This window comes from Neoarius graeffei, chromosome 19 (genome assembly GCF_027579695.1).
Source record: "Neoarius graeffei isolate fNeoGra1 chromosome 19, fNeoGra1.pri, whole genome shotgun sequence".
Classification (NCBI taxonomy): domain Eukaryota; kingdom Metazoa; phylum Chordata; class Actinopteri; order Siluriformes; family Ariidae; genus Neoarius; species Neoarius graeffei.
In genome coordinates this window covers 45,591,277-45,608,310 of record NC_083587.1, presented here as the reverse complement: position 1 = coordinate 45,608,310, position 17,034 = coordinate 45,591,277, and the positions used below count along the sequence as shown (strand labels likewise).

At 42.1% G+C, this 17,034-nt stretch overlaps 1 protein-coding gene across 5 annotated transcripts in view; it reads right to left on the bottom strand.

Moving 5' to 3' along the window:
* The window catches only part of arhgef1b (Rho guanine nucleotide exchange factor (GEF) 1b), a 171,052-nt gene extending 157,514 nt beyond the window's left edge, over nt 1-13,538 (bottom strand). For 3 of the 5 annotated variants that reach the window (XM_060900162.1, XM_060900164.1, XM_060900165.1), the window contains exon 1: nt 13,218-13,538. The gene's annotated coding sequence lies outside the window, so the exon portion shown is untranslated. Of the gene's footprint in view, nt 1-4,801; nt 4,821-13,217 lie in introns of those variants that run through there. The other 2 variants (XM_060900166.1, XM_060900163.1) reach the window with 2 other exon arrangements.
* Nucleotides 13,539-17,034: the final 3,496 nt, after the last annotated feature.

Here is a 17,034-nt window from a genome sequence, read left to right as displayed (position 1 = left end):
CAACTCAAACTGCACAAATTTCATTCAGGATCAAAAGAATTATAACAACCTATATTAAACCCATCCAGTATTTTAATTAGTTTTAAGTCTATGTAATGCAGTTATAGAAACAAAATCATAATATTTGGGGGAAAATACAAGTATATCCTGAGATTTGGGGACCCGACAAGTTTAGATCCTTTTGGACTGAACAGGCCCGAGTTTCCCAAAAGCATCGCAGCACAAAGATGATCATTAAATGGTCGAGCGAGCGACACAATGAATACGCCCTTTCCTAGTTAAGACACTTAATATTAAGAGGCTTTTGGGAAACCCTCTTCCCTCACCTCACCTCTCCCTTAACCTGGGGTCATTGGGCCACCATGAGTTTGCAACCAGTTTCCTCCACCTTGACCTGTTTTCAGCCAGCTTCTATGCCGCTACAAAGTCGTGACCTGTCCACTCATGTTATCCTGCCATCGCTTCTTTTGTCGTCCCCGCTTTCTGCTACCATTTACTGTTCCCTGTAACACTGTTTTTGCTAGGCCAAAGCTTCTGGTGACATGGCCAAGCCATGTTCGTTCTCTTCTTTTGACTGTTGTGACCAAGTCTCTGTGTGGGCCAATGGCTTCTGTTACCCTTCTCCTCACTTCCTCGTTTGTGAGGAGAAAGGTTACAGAATATATATATGAGATTCCTAGCAGTTTTCTGTAGCATCTCATTTCCATTGCACTTATTCACCTTTGTAGCTCCGCTGCAAGTGTCCATGTTTCACAGGCATAGAAGACAATTGAGGGGACAAGTGAGCACATTAGTCTTATTTTTGAGCCAATGGTGACATTCTTGTCCCACCAGATTGGTTTTAGCTTTGTCAGTGCTGCAGTGGCTTGGGTAATACGAGAGAGAGCACTTTGGGTTTGGACCCCTCATCTGTAATAATGGCACCTAGGTACTTAAATTGATTAACCATTTCAAGTGTCCGTCCTTTAACTTGTATGTCTCCAGTGATACCCTCGGTGTTGTTGGTCATAATTTTGGTTTTCTCAGCACTGATCTCTAAGCCATATGAACTTGATGTCTTGTCTAGGCGGTGGACCAGGCTTGTTAGCTCTTGCTCATCTCCTGCCAGGCCATCTGTGTCATCAGCAAAACGTAGACTGGGTGGGAAACCCACCCCAGTTCTATGGACTTATTGAGAGGAAATATCCACTGGAGAGTTCCTCTGAAAACCACACACCTTCAATGGCTTTTTTCCTGTTTGCATTTTCTTCTTTTCATGTCAGCCATAGGCCCTGTCCACACGGCAACGGATTCAGGCGAATCTGATAAAATTGTTTATCGTTTCGGCCTGGCGTCCACACGGCACCGGCGCTTTGGGTGCCCCAAAACGAAATCTTTTGAGAACGGGTTCCAGAGTGGAAAAATCTGGCAACAGCGCTGTTGCGAAGTCGTCTGGATGAGTAGAACGGATTTGTTTACGATGACGTCACAACCACATGACTGTCAGTGCTTCACGCCGGGTAGAAGTGTAACGAACTTGATGCGAGTTGTCAACAAATCCTATAACTTGGTTCATGAAACACGCTTACAAAATATTTTCACTGTGAATATTTATTGTGTAATGGTGCAAAGTGAGAGAGAGAGAGAGAGAGAGAGAGAGAGAGAGCGTGCGCACGCGCGAGTGAGAGAATAGCCCTTAGGGCAGAGTCTTTAGTCCAAACACTGCGGAAGTACCGAGTATAACCAAACTGCGCACCGCCCGTGCGCTTTCCAAAAACAATCCCGCCAGCAAAAATAGGAAAAAAAAGGAGCGATCTCACCTCTTCAGATGTTGGTTTAAGTCCGACAATACATTCCTCAAAAAGGGCGTAGAAGAACAAAGTAATCCATCAACGTGTAGCATTCAATTTATTCCGGACCATTAAAGAATTCTGGAGGATATCAGAATGTTGGCGTACCAGCTTCCATCTACCCCCGTTCATTCCTCTTTCCGCGTCTTTCGTTTTACGCTACTGATTAATAATCAAAACTTTATGTGGCTAATGCTACAGAAGAAGGGGTTTATGCGCATGCGTCTACTTCTATTGTTCTGGTGTCTCCGATGGGACCGTCTTACAGCGCACGTAGAGGTGCGGCATGTGTATTGCATCGTTTTCAGCAAGCGTTGCATTGCAATATGTACCTGATATTTTACTGATCCATTGCCCATGTGGACGCGATATTTAAAAAAAAAAAAATCTCGTTGCCGTGTGGATGTAGCCATAGTTGACTGTTTACCCAGAGTCAAGCAGTTCCCACCCAACCATTCACACCTTCAGGCAATTTAGAGTAGCAGGGTTCTCCAGAAAATCTGAAGTAGCTGGCTCCAAAAAAAAAAAAAAAAAAGTGGTAGGTGGTGCTGGAATTTGCAGCAGCGAAGCCAAAATTATGCTAACACTAGGGAGGTCTGGGGGCATGCCCCCCTCAGCAAGAACATTTTGAAATTGACGTGCCTTCTGGTACATTCTCAGCTAATAAATTACTAACCATTTCCCTGTAAAATACTTGCAAAACACATGTAGGAAATTTCCCTCCAGATGTACATGTGCTTGGCTTTCTCAGTTACCCTCTGTAGTATGCTGCCTGACTCTAACATTACACACGCTACGGCGTGGTCACGTGGTCTGGCTCAGCAAATCAGATAATGAGAATCGATTAAAAAAGGCATCACTTCCAGTCATGCTGGACCTGAATTGAAACCAATTTTGTGGCAAAATCATTGGATTTGCAGCAAATTATGGGCAGCAGATGATATTTTAAAAAAATAACTGAAAAAGGAAAACAATTTAAATTTAAAAAAAAAAAAAAAAAAACACCGCTTGAACATTCAAAAGCAAGTTTTGGGTTTTTTTTCTGGGATTGAGCAGCTGGTGCAGAGCGTCTGTGTATGTGGAGAAAACCGTTGGTGCTTGTGGACATCTCTGGAGTAGCCGGTTAACCTAACCGTCTTTGGATGGTGGGGGAAACCCACTCAGACACGGGGAGAACACGCAACCTTCCGTTTGCATTTTGCATTGTCAGTAGGCACGCTGAAGTGACAAGCCGGCTTGCTGAGGTGACGTTAGCAGGAAATGCTAGCGAAGATTATTTCACTTAGACATGTCAAAATTGCGCTGCATTTCATATATACGCTCGATAAAGCCAGAACTTCACCGACAGTGTTTTTTTTTTAAATATATATAAAAAACACTTGATGTTAATATGCTGTTGCTTGCACAGCTAAAGTTTTACACCCATTAAAAAAAAAACAAAAAAAACACGGTTGCCGGTCCTGTATTGGCTCATGTTCACTCAACCAACGCACACTCCTCACTCATGGTTCCTCTTGGACTGGTATAGTACCTACCTTGAAGTACAAGTTCCTCAAAATGGCGTTCTAAAGGCCTCTGCATGCTCTTGCGACAAGGCTTTCGCAGATAGCTTTTCGCAGACAGTTGTAATTTATTGTTGAGCGGGGGAATAGGCGTGCGCGATGTTATTCACCGCCACAACGCAAGGGGGCGCGAAGTCGCTAGGAGTAGTTGGTGGGTGTGGTTAGTGGAGTGTTTATCCTCCGGTTACTTATAATGACTAGAACTGGAGTCGTATAGATGTACGTACTTCCTCACTTCCTCAATCAACCGCTCTTCGTGCTGCTCCATCTTCGCTCGTGTTTTTAAAAATGCCGGTCGTGAAAACAAAACAAACCGGGAAAGTAGGGAAGCGGAAGTGCGTGTACAGCGGATGTAGAGTGGACCAATCAGAGCCCTCTTGTCTGCGACGCTGTCTGCGAGGCTTCTGCGGTGGTCACAATTTTTGGGAGGTGCGCGCAGAGCGTCTGCGAAGGTGGGGGGGCTACGCAGACACTGTCTGCGAGGACTGGGTTGTCAGCATAAATTGGCCTTAAGAACTACAGTCGTTCTCAGTGCCTACATTACAAGGCAGAACTATGAAAAAGTTGCTCTGGTCTGAAAGCGCGTTTGTGAAACTCTCCAACATTTTCAATATAAATACAATCCCTGGTGGTGGTGGTGCTTCTTCTTAGTCTGCTTCTCCTTACTGACTAATCCGTCCTTGTTTTCCTGGTCCTTCTTGAGCACAGAAACAGGGGTAATTACTACAATACAACCCCCCAACATTCCCAAACATCTCAGAAAGGCTTTCTCAGGGTGATTACGAACAGTTGCTGGAGGAAAACAAAAAAAATTACTCCACTACCACTTATGGACAGAAAACACAATCTTACAAAAAAAAAAAAGTCAGTGAATGCCCAATGTTGTTCATTCTCCGTGTGCGTAGGGGGTCAAATGAGTCACAGAGCCTTTCAGAGTCACGCACATTAAGTCTGGCTGCAGTTCTCCCTCTTCACTCTTTCATACAGGAGTAATTTCCCTGCCTTCAAACACAGAGCCCTTTTACAGAACACATACCTGCTTTCTGCCACGCAGACCTGCACCTCCACCCACTTCACTATAGTATGTGGCGTTGTTGCAGTGTTTTTACAGTGAAAATGCCCAAGGCTTGTATGTGAGGCTCTGAACGTGGGTGAAGTCTGGTTGATACGGATTCCTTTTCCGACTGTTCGGTGTAGTACGTGTGGTCTATATAGTTACCTGGACTTCGGAATATTTATTGCACAAGGCTCCGTTTGCCTTTTTCACATTGCACGGGTCTCTGTAATCCTATTTACAGCACCCCTTTTCCTGCACTGTAATCCAAGAGACACGATGTTTGTTTATGACATAAGGGTAAGTGAATAACATGGCAAAAGAAAGTTCATTTTAAAAAAAGCTGGGTAACACACCTTCTCGTCAGCCTGGAAACTGTGGAAAGTAGGGTGTTTTAAAAGCATGACATCATGTCCCGTTTGAGTACAAGTAGAAGGACTCTGCAGAGGGAGTGGAACAGGAAGATCCAGTGTTCAGCCCAACCCAAAGCTGCTTCGCCACTTTAATTCTTAATACGCATGAGTCATCGTGCTAGCGTCAAAACAGCGACAATACAGTAGGCCAACTAAAAACGTTCAAGGGTCTCCTTGTGCACTTGATTTCGAAACTTTCTACCTCCCAGCCAAATACACAAGGAGGCTTCTATTTTCTTCTCTTCCTCTTAGTCATTTTTCATTCTCAATGATTTCATGGCCAAAGCATTATGGCTTGCTATTTTTACTTATTAGGAGTAGTATTGCAATTCACAGATACAAAGCTTTGGCAGAATTCACAAACACGCACGTCGCGCCACGGGATTTTTGTACCAGATGCTCCGTTTACAGAATGTGTACAAACGGCATTGAAAAGCGTGTGATATTTTGCACCTTTTTCACTGGCTGATCCAGTAACTATCAATGAATAATCACCTCAATAGCGCCCCAACGGGATACATTTATCACTTTTAACATCATCCACGACTGTGTTGGACTGAGGCTGGTTCTACAGGACTTGAGACAGGGACTCGTTTTAAATGACTACCGTGTAAACGTCCAGAACCGGGAATGAGTCAACGCTCGACAGCGTCCATTCACTGTACATGTCCTGACTGAGTCCTGGTCTCCAGGTCCTCTTTCAACACTGCATGTTCAGAGGTCAGAAAGAATAAAAACATATGCAGAACCTTTATTTTTAAATAAATTTCTGAGTGGATAGTATCTCCATCCTTGACTCTTGTATGCTACATAAATGGAAATTAAAAAATATATATATGAGAGTTAAAAATCGACCGCAAAATTGGCATTCGAGCTGCCCCGCTGAGCCAGCCAGCCCTGAGTGCGTGACGTCGCAGCGGTAACCAGTTTTAAGGCCGAGGCCTTTGACAGCTATAGACCAAAGTCATATAAATAAAAATTTATGGTGAAAGTAAGAAATACCGTTACCGACTTGCTCAACTAAGACTGATTTGACTTCATTGATTGTGGGTTGACTCTCATTAAAACAGGATGGGTGTTATAACTTATGCAACATACTGTACATGTACATGCATGCGTTTTCACTGATAAAACATAAAAGGCTCATTAAATAAATCATATGAACTGAGACAATCACATTCTGAAGCAAATTAAATAATCTCATACTGGTAACTTAACACACAATACAAGTTACATGTATTAATCTAAATGCAGGTAAACAACATGGTTTTTTTTATCCAAACGAGAGTCGGAGCTTACCCGTCTGTGTTCTCGCTTCTTGAAGGCCGATCGTTTTGAAACAATCTGACTTTCAATATCCAGTTTAGAAATAAGGCAGCTGCTCTACTCTTTCTCCATTCTCTCCATTACTGAGTACTCCACCATTACTGCTCAGCTCAGGCAATTACTAAAACCCAGGACGGAACAGGATGTCACCGGTTTTAGCAACAACCACAGGGAGGTCACTGCCCAAGCGATATATCCTGTCCCGGGTTTTACCAACAACCCTCAGCTCACGTCGGGAAAACTGGTGCAAATAAAATCACTTTCCTTTTAAAAAAATAAATTAATAAAATAAATACTTTTCTTGTAGTTTTATTTAATTGTTGGTACTGCACCCTCTTTCAATACGGGCTTACAGCCAACGCTCCTCAACAGATCAGAGGTTTTGTACGAGTCTTCAGTAAAACGTACAGAGCAGAGGAGAGACCACTTCGTAGGTGCTCAATGTACCCGTGAACTTCTCGCAACACGCGTCCAAATCTTTGCAGTTTGAACATTCTTGGGCCATGAATGCAACGTAAATCCACCTTCTGGCATGTTGCTGTACCCGCCAGCAACACATCTATGTGGCATGGCGATAAATTAGCTCAAAATGGAGGATCGGTGTTGCAGTCAGCTCTGTGTTTTAGTATAGCGGAAATGGCGAGGAGACCGATAGACTTCCTGCTGTGACGTTACAGACGTCAAGGTCATTCACTCAGACTGCTACCTACATCGTAAAAATTACTATATTAGATTTATTGTTAACGCTTAAAACTATTCCTATGCCATTCTTGAGGTCTCAAGGCATTTATGAAAGAAAGTGAGGCCATTGTTCTGCGTATATGCTTTAACTACTGATTAACTGAGCGCAAGGTCTTTACGGGAAAATATGAGACAGGCTCGGTCCGTACAAAAAGACAGAGGTCTGATCGTTTCCCATAAACAACGAGCAAGCGAGGTTAATAAGGAGTTTATTATATGGCTTTTTTTTCCTAAGATTAAAAGAGACCGTCATTATAATGAGGCGTAACGCTGCTTTCAGTCACACATTCGTAACATAGTTGGGTCACGTATGAAGAAGAAATAGCTAGCGGTTTCAAAACTGAACTTCTGTTAGCAGTTAATACTATTTGAATGCTCTTCGTTGCTCATTTCTTGAACAACTCCGTGACTTTTGTTTTTTTTTACAAGATTGAAAGCCGGTGCCTTGGAACGAAAATCCATAATATAATAAATGGGCATTATGGGAAAATTCTGCCCGCCAAGGAACCAATCAGAGTGCATGATTTTACCGGAAGTAGCTCATGCCATATAATACCACCTTATACTGACCCTTGCTTGGATGACAACTGGTATATTTGATACTTGGCAAGTGAAAGGATGCTGCAAGGCGTAAAAGTACAGCACTCTTATGGACACTAAATATGATCACAGGACTCGGAGAAATTTGGAAACTGAATTTTTTGCTCATCCACTAAGATTCTACATTCTAAGTTTGTATCCTGATTTGGTTTTTTGCATCCTACATTCATTATTCAGCTCCGTTTACCTGAGGAAGACCATTTTAATATGTGCAGTTATCTAATCTAATAAATCTTGTTTGTCTCCGTCATCATTTAAGCTCTGGTTCGAACATGAACAGTTGGATATAGCTACGCAGCAGGGACTGAGGAATTCATGGTCTCCCTTGTACTGATTACCAATACATCACATTTCAAATAAGTACGAAAACTTATAAACAACACCAAACAAGAAATAAAATTACTGTCGGTTTAGCGCGGATAAGAATACAGATTCAAACGCGACTTCATTCAGGTCTTCCTTTCATTTCGAAATACTCCAGAATTAAACTTCCTGCACATGTTATCTATGGAATATGACGTATAAGTGGAAGGACTTGATTGCAGTAGAAAATGAAAGCTTCAGAAAATGTTTTGCAAAGAACACTGAATAATTTGTTGGACAGAACAAGAAAAACAGATCAGACTGTGTGGGGTATAATTACAAACTGCACATTCCTACCAAAACAAGGACTTGTTAGCTTTAAGGACAACAAGCCTATGCTTGCCTCCGAGTACACGCGCATGTGTGTGTGAGAGAGAGAGAGAGAGAGAGAGAGAGAGAGAGAGAGATACAGGGGGAAGATGGGGGGAAGGGAGAAAGAAGAAAAAAAAACGTCGGTATCAAACAGGAAAAGGAAGTGACGGCATCTTCCATTTGCATGCTTCAGCTCCAATCCACCAAATTAAATGTTTAAGGGCGTTTTCACATGTAGTCCTTTTTAAACAACCCAAACTCCGTCCTCTTAAAAGTGGACCAATGGAAAAGGGGCTCCGTTCTTTTTGCGCTCACACTACAAGTTTGATTAAAAGAAGACGCCGTAATCTTTCTAGCTTGCTTTAGCTCTGATAGGGCCGTCAGTCCTCCTTCTGTTCACGCTATAGATCCTCTGGAGCTCTCACATCTTTACCTTTGTGTGGGTTTTTTTTTTTTGAGCGTCCCAGTGCCATAGCATGTGATCTGTTTCAAGTCTATCTGTCAAGCCTCGAGGGCTAAAACACAATAGTAAAAGGTGACGCAAACCTGGAGCGCTTTGTGTTCACAATGCACAGGTTAAGCGAACTGCAATGAGGGCTTGAACCAAACCAAACCGGTCTGAGCTCGGTTTGTTACGTTTCGTTTCATTTCAGAGGGGTCCGAGTTCATTTGGAGTGTTCACATGTTCACAAAAAATGCTGAATAATCACAGTTCATTTTGAGAGCTGAAAGGGACCAAGTGTGAAAAGACCCTAAAAGAGCACCTCCTCTAAATCTCTCGAATAACTTCTTTTCATTACATTCCATAAGTATTTTAACTCGGATACTGATTGCAGAAATAATGTGTATTAACACCGAGAACACCAAGCCTTTTCCAGAACGTTCAATCCACACTTTCCAAATACCTTAACGTTGTGACTGTCGGCCTGAACCTGACCAGTTTTCTCCGTTTTGCTGACAGTCACTGCTTAGTTCTCAAACGTCACATTTTCCAGCAGAGTTCACTTTTTCAGGACTCGCTACACTGTTAACACAACAGTGCTCTGTGTGGACCAAACAGTGTATAAGCCTTTCATTGCTTCTACAAATATTTGCAAACTGCACAGCATTAAACTACGGGTAAATAGTTATAGTTAAATCGCAAGCCACAGTGAGTCACTGCAAATGCAGAGATGTCACAAAGATCAAATCACTAACAGCTTCCAAATTGGGCCACAGTATTATAGACGGGCCTGATACTTGCCAAAGGTCTGACACCGGTACGGATACAAGCGGCAGCCATGGCCTGAAGGTTAGGGAAGCAGCCTTGGACTCAGTCGCCGGTTCAATTCCCGGGACCGGCAAGAAAACTGTGAGGGGAGTTGAGTGAATGAACAGCACTTTCCCCTCCATCTGCATCATGCCTGAAGTGCCCTTGAGCAAGGCACTGAACCCCCAACTGCTCCTGTACTGTAGCATAGGTACGTGTGTGCTCATTGCTCACTTGCGTGTTCACTGCTTCAGATGGGTTAAAGGCAGAGGAGGAATTTCACTGTCCTTGAGTATTGTGACATAAGGGGTGTTCACACGGCAACTTTTACTCCGGTGTAGCACCGGGGCTGCCCCGGTAGAGCGTTCACACGGTACAAAGTTATACCGGTGTAGCCCCTGAAAGCTGCTTAAACCGGTGCAAATCTAACCCTGCTCGGGAGGTGGTTTAAGAAATTTACTCCGGAGTAAATGCTAGTTTGCGGGGCAGCACCGATATAAAATGGGACGTCTGAACGCTACAGGGGTAGACTCGCTACGCGTGAGGAGAGTTGATTACATACGGGCATTGCATAATTTTACATCCTGGTATTTTGCGCTTCCAAAATGGCGAATATCAACAACAACAGAACTGCGTGTCTTCCAGTGTTGCCAGATTGTCAGTTTTAAGTGCATTTTGGTGGATTTGAACATATTTTGGGATGGAAAAAGTCAGCAATATCTGGCAACACTGGTGTTTTCATCCACGTTGTTTTCCCGGCGCTTGATGATGCCATGACAACCGGGAAAAGGAAGTACATTTTCACGCATGCGCATATTTCATTTCCGCATTATTACTATCGGAAATGATAGTAATAATGATAGGAAATGATGATAATAATAAAAGGAAATGATATCAAAACTTTTATTACTATCAAAGGAAATGATAGTAATAAAGTTTTTGCTACTATAACACGGTCGCAGAAACTGCCGTGTGACCGCAAGTGGGGCTGCACCGGTGCTAACACGCTTCTCTCTAGTAAGCAGGGTTGTGACGTGTGAACGCTCCACAAAATTTACACCGGTGTAAGATATATCGCAACAAAATACATCGGTGCAGCATCGATGCAAATATGTGCCGTGTGAACAGGGCTAAAGGCTTCTTCTTAAGGTATGACACCAGATCAAGTGACCTTTTGGCCTGTACATCAAAAGATGAAGGCTTTTCCTTTTTAACTTGGACACCATCCTTTAACCCCCATAAATGAAGATCACTATCCATGTTATCAGATATGGACAAATATGTACGTCATCAAATTTACATGAAAAAGAAAAAAAGAAAGAAAGAAAGAAAGAAAGAAAGAAAGAAAGAAAGAAAGAAAGAAAGAAAGAAAGAACTTTATTCATCACACTTGTGAATTTCCTCTCTGCATTTAACCCATCTGAAGCAGTGAGAACACACACACGTGAGCAATGAGCGCACACACACACCCAGAGCAGTGGGCAGCCATGCTAACAGCGCCCGGGGAGCAGTTGGGAGTTAGGTGCCTCGCTCAAGGGCACCTCAGCCCATATTAACCTAACCGCATGTCTTTGGACTGTGGGGGAAACCAGAGCACCCGGAGGAAACCCACACAGACATGGGTACAGTACCACATCTAGTGCAGTCTAACCAGTTCTTGGTTTTTTTTTTTTAAGTTTGCGCTAGCACAAACTGTTACTCTCATTCAGATTCCTTCTACTTTATTATTCTTCTAACGTTTTTTTAGGACGCCATTTCTCCCTCAGTTTTCAACCAATCACCACCAAACTTCACATGAATACCTCTGGGCTGAATGACATTGATATGACTTTTGGTGCCGATCTGGATCGATCCATGAAAAATGGGCTTTTTTTCAATCACTTACAACTGTCAATTTTCACAATGTTTTTCAATCAGGTTTTTTTTTTTTTAATTTAGTTCAGGGTGGCAGAGCACAACTTTTCCTCACTAAGCATCATTCTCTCGCTTTTAAATTTTCCGGATCTATAGAGTACTGTGACCACATGTCTCAATTTGTAACAGCTAGCGCAAATTACTGTGACTTTAGTCACAGTCTATCTAGTTAAAGTTGTTGTTGGGAGGAATCCAACAGTGATGCCTGAACAGGAAGAGTTTTTTTGTTTGTTTTAAGACGTGTTCATGGTATTGGTTATTTGCAGGGCATTATTACTTCCTCCAACTGTTATGTTTCTCTTCTGTTTGTTCATTCCCAACGAAACTCAAAAAAGTAGTGAACAGATTTGGATGAAATTTGGGCCATGGGCCAAGGAACAACTGATTAGATTTTGATGCAAATCCGCATATGTATGTGAATCCAGAATTTTTTTTTAATCAGTTCCCAACATAACTCAAAAAATAGTGAACGGATTTGGATGAAATTTGGTGGAAAGGTGGATCATGGGCTAAGGAACAATTGAATAGATTTTGATGCAAATCTGGGATTCTTTTTTCCATCAGTTCCCAACATAACTCAAAAAGTAGCGAACGGATTTGGATGGGATTTGGAGGAAAGGTGGGCCATAAGCCAAGGAACAATTGATTAGATTTTGATGCAAATCCACATATGTGAATCCAGGATTTTTTTTTTTAAATCAGTTCCCAACATAACTCAAAAAATAGTGAACGGATTTGGATGAAATTTGGTGGAAAGGTGGATCATGGGCTAAGGAACAATTGATTAGATTTTGATGCAAATCTGGGATTTTTTTTTCCATCAGTTCCCAACATAACTCAAAAAGTATCGAACGGATTTGGATGGAATTTGGAGGAAAGGTGGGCCATGAGCCAAGGAACAATTGATTAGATTTTGATGCAAATCCACATTATGTATGTGAATCCAGGATTTTTTTTTAAAAAATCAGTTCCCAACAAAACTCAAAAAGTAGTGAATGGATTTGGATGAAATTTAGTGGAAAGGTGGATCATGGGCTAAGGAACAATTGATTAGATTTTGATGCAAATCCACATATGTATGTGAATCCAGAATTTTTTTTTTAAATCAGTTCCAAACATAACTCAAAAAGTAGCAAACGGATTTGGATGCAATTTGGTGTACAGCTTTAGTAATATCCTACGTTCTATTCATTTGATTTTGATGACGCTGCTGATAACATGTGGCTTGGTAGAGGCATACGGTCTCCCAAATGCCCTTCTAGTTTTTGGATATGAAATGGACAGTCGTGATACTTGTGCAGAGTTTTGAGAAAAAGTGAAATGTACTTGCTAGTCATCATTTAAAAAAAAAAGTAGAAGCATCCTGCTTTTGATGAACACTAGTGTCTGGTTCATATTAACTAAATCTCATGGAAATTCATCTAAAAGTTTAGTCCAAACACAGAACAGAAAAAGCACAGATTGGTATGATGTGTATGCACTTTAAATATATATTAGTTAATATTTTTCATCTTTCTCTGCAACTGTAACGATTTGCAGCGTTTCTCTACCTTACCATTAACCGAAATATTCACAGAGTTTTATTTAAAAATATATAAAATCAATACTATGACCTCTACATTGAAAACCAGTGTGTGAAATAAGCATTTCTTTATTTTTTAAACTACATTTTAGCCAAACATTCCTGGCGCTAGTCGCAGAGGCTAACCGCTCCACTTCACCCAGCAACTCAAACTAAAACATCCTGACAAGACAAAGCAAAAAAATAAATAAATACAGTAACACGGACAAAGAGTGAAAATATAGCCTGTATAAATTTTATTCCTGCCTCAAAGAGATTTTAAGAAAACTTACCTTAAAACCGGTGGGGGAAAAAATAATGACGGACGCCAATAATTAAGGCGTCCTGTTGAAAAGTTGGAGGAGGTCGACGGAGGAAATCGCACTGTACACGGAAGTGGAAGGAACCTGAATGCTAGCTCGCTACATATGTGTACAAAACCGGAGATAGATTACTTATCACTCCAACTTATTAAGCTTGGTTATACATAATATATATATTTCCAGCTGTATTTTGTCCCATTTGAAAGACTGGTATTATGTTTTCCAAACTTAATCTTTCTGTCGCTTCCTGTTTGTTTCCAGTCTGAGCTTGAACTCTCTGTTGGCCATTATTTTAGTTCCTATGTGTGTTACAATTAAAACGGTCCGTTCCAGTCAGAGTGCATAACGGGACATGAGATAACCTTAGGATACTACAAATTAGCATTTCTTCATTCTACATACACTACCGTTCAAAAGTTTGGGGTCACTTTGAAATGTCCTTATTTTTGAAAGAAAAGCACTGTTCTTTTCAATGAAGATCACTTTAAACTAATCAGAAATCCACTCTATACATTGCTAATGTGGTAAATGACTATTCTAGCTGCAAATGTCTGGTTTTTGGTGCAATATCTCCATAGGTGTATAGAGGCCCATTTCCAGCAACTCTCACTCCAGTGTTCTAATGGTACAATGTGTTTGCTCATTGCCTCAGAAGGCTAATGGATGATTAGAAAACCCTTGTACAATCATGTTAGCACAGCTGAAAACAGTTGAGCTCTTTAGAGAAGCTATAAAACTGACCTTCCTTTGAGCAGATTGAGGTTCTGGAGCATCACATTTGTGGGGTCGATTAAATGCTCAAAATGGCCAGAAAAATGTCTCGTCTCATCTCATTATCTCTAGCCGCTTTATCCTGTTCTACAGGGTCGCAGGCAAGGCGGGGTACACCCTGGACAAGTCGCCAGGTCATCACAGGGCTGACACATAGACACAGACAACCATTCACACTCACATTCACACCTACGGTCAATTTAGAGTCACCAGTTAACCTAACCTGCATGTCTTTGGACTGTGGGGGAAACCGGAGCACCCGGAGGAAACCCATGCGGACACGGGGAGAACATGCAAACTCCGCACAGAAAGGCCCTCGCCGGCCACGGGGCTCGAACCCGGACCTTCTTGCTGTGAGGCGACAGCGCTAACCACTACACCACCGTGCCGCCCAGGCCAGAAAAATGTCTTGACTTTATTTTCTATTCATTTTACAACTTCTCATTATCTCTAGCCGCTTTATCCTGTTCTACAGGGTCGCAGGCAAGCTGGAGCCTATCCCAGCTGACTACGGGCGAAAGGCAGGGTACACCCTGGACAAGTCGCCAGGTCATCACAGGTCTGACACATAGACACAGACAACCATTCACACTCACATTCACACCTACGGTCAATTTAGAGTCACCAGTTAACCTAACCTGCATGTCTTTGGACTGTGGAGGAAACCGGAGCACCCGGAGGAAACCCACGCGGACACGGGGAGAACATACAAACTCCGCACAGAAAGGCCCTTGCCAGCCACGGGGCTCAAACCCGGACCTTCTTGCTGTGAGGCGACAGTGCTAACCACTACACCACCATGCCGCCCAGGCCAGAAAAATGTCTTGACTATATTTTCTATTCATTTTACAACTTATGGTGGTAAATAAAAGTGTGACTTTTCATGGAAAACACAAAATTGTCTGGGTGACCCCAAACTTTTGAACGGTAGTGTATATTCCCTGGCCACTTTAATAGGAACTCCTGCATCATATTTATGCAGTTATCCAATCAGTACAGTGCATAAAATATTACAGGAGGCAGTCAGGAGTTGAGGTTAATGTTTGTATTCAAACATCTGAAAGAGGAAGAATGATCTTATGACTTTGTGGCACTGGTACCAGACAGGCTGCTTTTAGTATTTCCTAGGATTTCCTGAAATACTCTCTCTTTCTCTCGCTTTCTCTCTCTCATACACTGTCCAACTGTCTCTAGGGTTTTGTTGACACACAATGGTGCAATGGAAAAACAACAACCAGTGAGCCATAGTTCTGTGGCCCCTGGGCAGAAAAATACTGTGTTGAAAGAATGAGAGAAAGCACTAAGACTGGTTCAATCTGACAGGAAGGCTGCGGTAACTCAAATAACCACTTCCTACAACCAAACTGAGCTGAAAAGCATATCCAAAAAAACGGTTATTCCTATGTTCCCAGGGTCCTATGTCCCCCATCTTTTTATAATACATACCGAGAACCTGAAAAATATGTTCCCTAGGTCTGTATTCGCTTAATATGGCATGGACTATGGTGGGGTTTGGGATAGTGTGATGCGGTGTGGTGTCAGGGAGACAGTTGAGGGTAAGAACACAAGAGTGTGGGAACATAGATACACACTCAGAACCTTGAGATGGATGAGCTATAACAGCCAAAGAGCACATTAGGTTCCACTTCTATCAACTAAGAATAGGAATCTGAGGACATAGGCCCACCAAAACTCTAGGGAGACTTTGGACAAGTTTTCAGCTTTTGTAGATTGTGTGAAATTCATGTTCCATTCAAGAGTATTTACTAAACCCTCTAAGCACAACATTAGTTTCTCAGCTTGTCACATATACTGGCCTTCAGTCTTCACTTTTTCTGACATTATTTTTTGCAGGGAGAAATGAGACATTGAGGGAAGACATGGAACATTATGTTGGGAGACTTGGGACACAGTGGGGAGACCATCCATCCATCCATTATCTGTAGCCACTTATCCTGTTCTACAGGGTCGCAGGCAAGCTGGAGCCTATCCCAGCTGACTACGGGCGAAAGGCGGGGTACACACTGGAGACTTCACACTCACATTCACACCTACGGTCAATTTAGAGCCACCTAATTAACCTAACCTGCATGTCTTTGGACTGTGGGGGAAACCGGAGCACCCAGAGGAAACCCACACAGACACAGACATGCAAACTCCACACAGAAGGGCCCTCGCCGGCCTCTGGGCTCGGACCTTCTTGGTGTGAGGCAACAGTGCTAACCACTACACCACCGTGCCACCCCAGTGAGGAGACATGGAACAAAAATAAAATACCTAGACCTACATGTTTAATTTTTATTTATTTCAAAACTTGTTACATATGAAGTGTAGGAACACACAATGCTGGTACAGCGATAGAAAAATGTCAGTTTACTCAAAACCTGATGAGACAAAAGAGTTCCATTCTCAAGAAGGAATGAAATAAGCTTAATCCTCAGATTTTTAACAAAAATTTTTAAACTATTTTATATTTGTAAACCACAAGCAAAAACCTGTAACATGATGAACTGTCCCAACTCTCCCCATCTGGCCATAGGAAAAAAAATCCTTAAATGGTTTTCCCCAGAATTTACTGTAAGTTTGATAAAAATAATACTATTTATTTTTTCGCGGTGCGGTTTTCATCAAATCCTGCGCTCTGATTGGCTGGCGAGCGGGTCCATATCCTATGGTACGGACCCCAGTTACGGACCTCTGGCGACTCACTCGTTCACAACAACAACAAACATAGTAGCAATTTTTGTCAACATTTATCTTTTTTATAGGATTTATTTATAAGATTTTTATCAAAAATCTTATACATTTTTGCCAGCATTTCTCAGCATAATAGCATTAATTTTACATCATTGATATCGATAACGACAGTCTTCACAGCGAAAGTGAGTTTTACTACCCTGAGGAAGAAGAAATAAAAGAAAACATTTCAGGAGAAAGCTAAAAACCTCTAACTTGCTAACGCCGAGCAAAAACATGGCTGATCTTGAATGACTCCTATTTGTATAAATAGGGGACT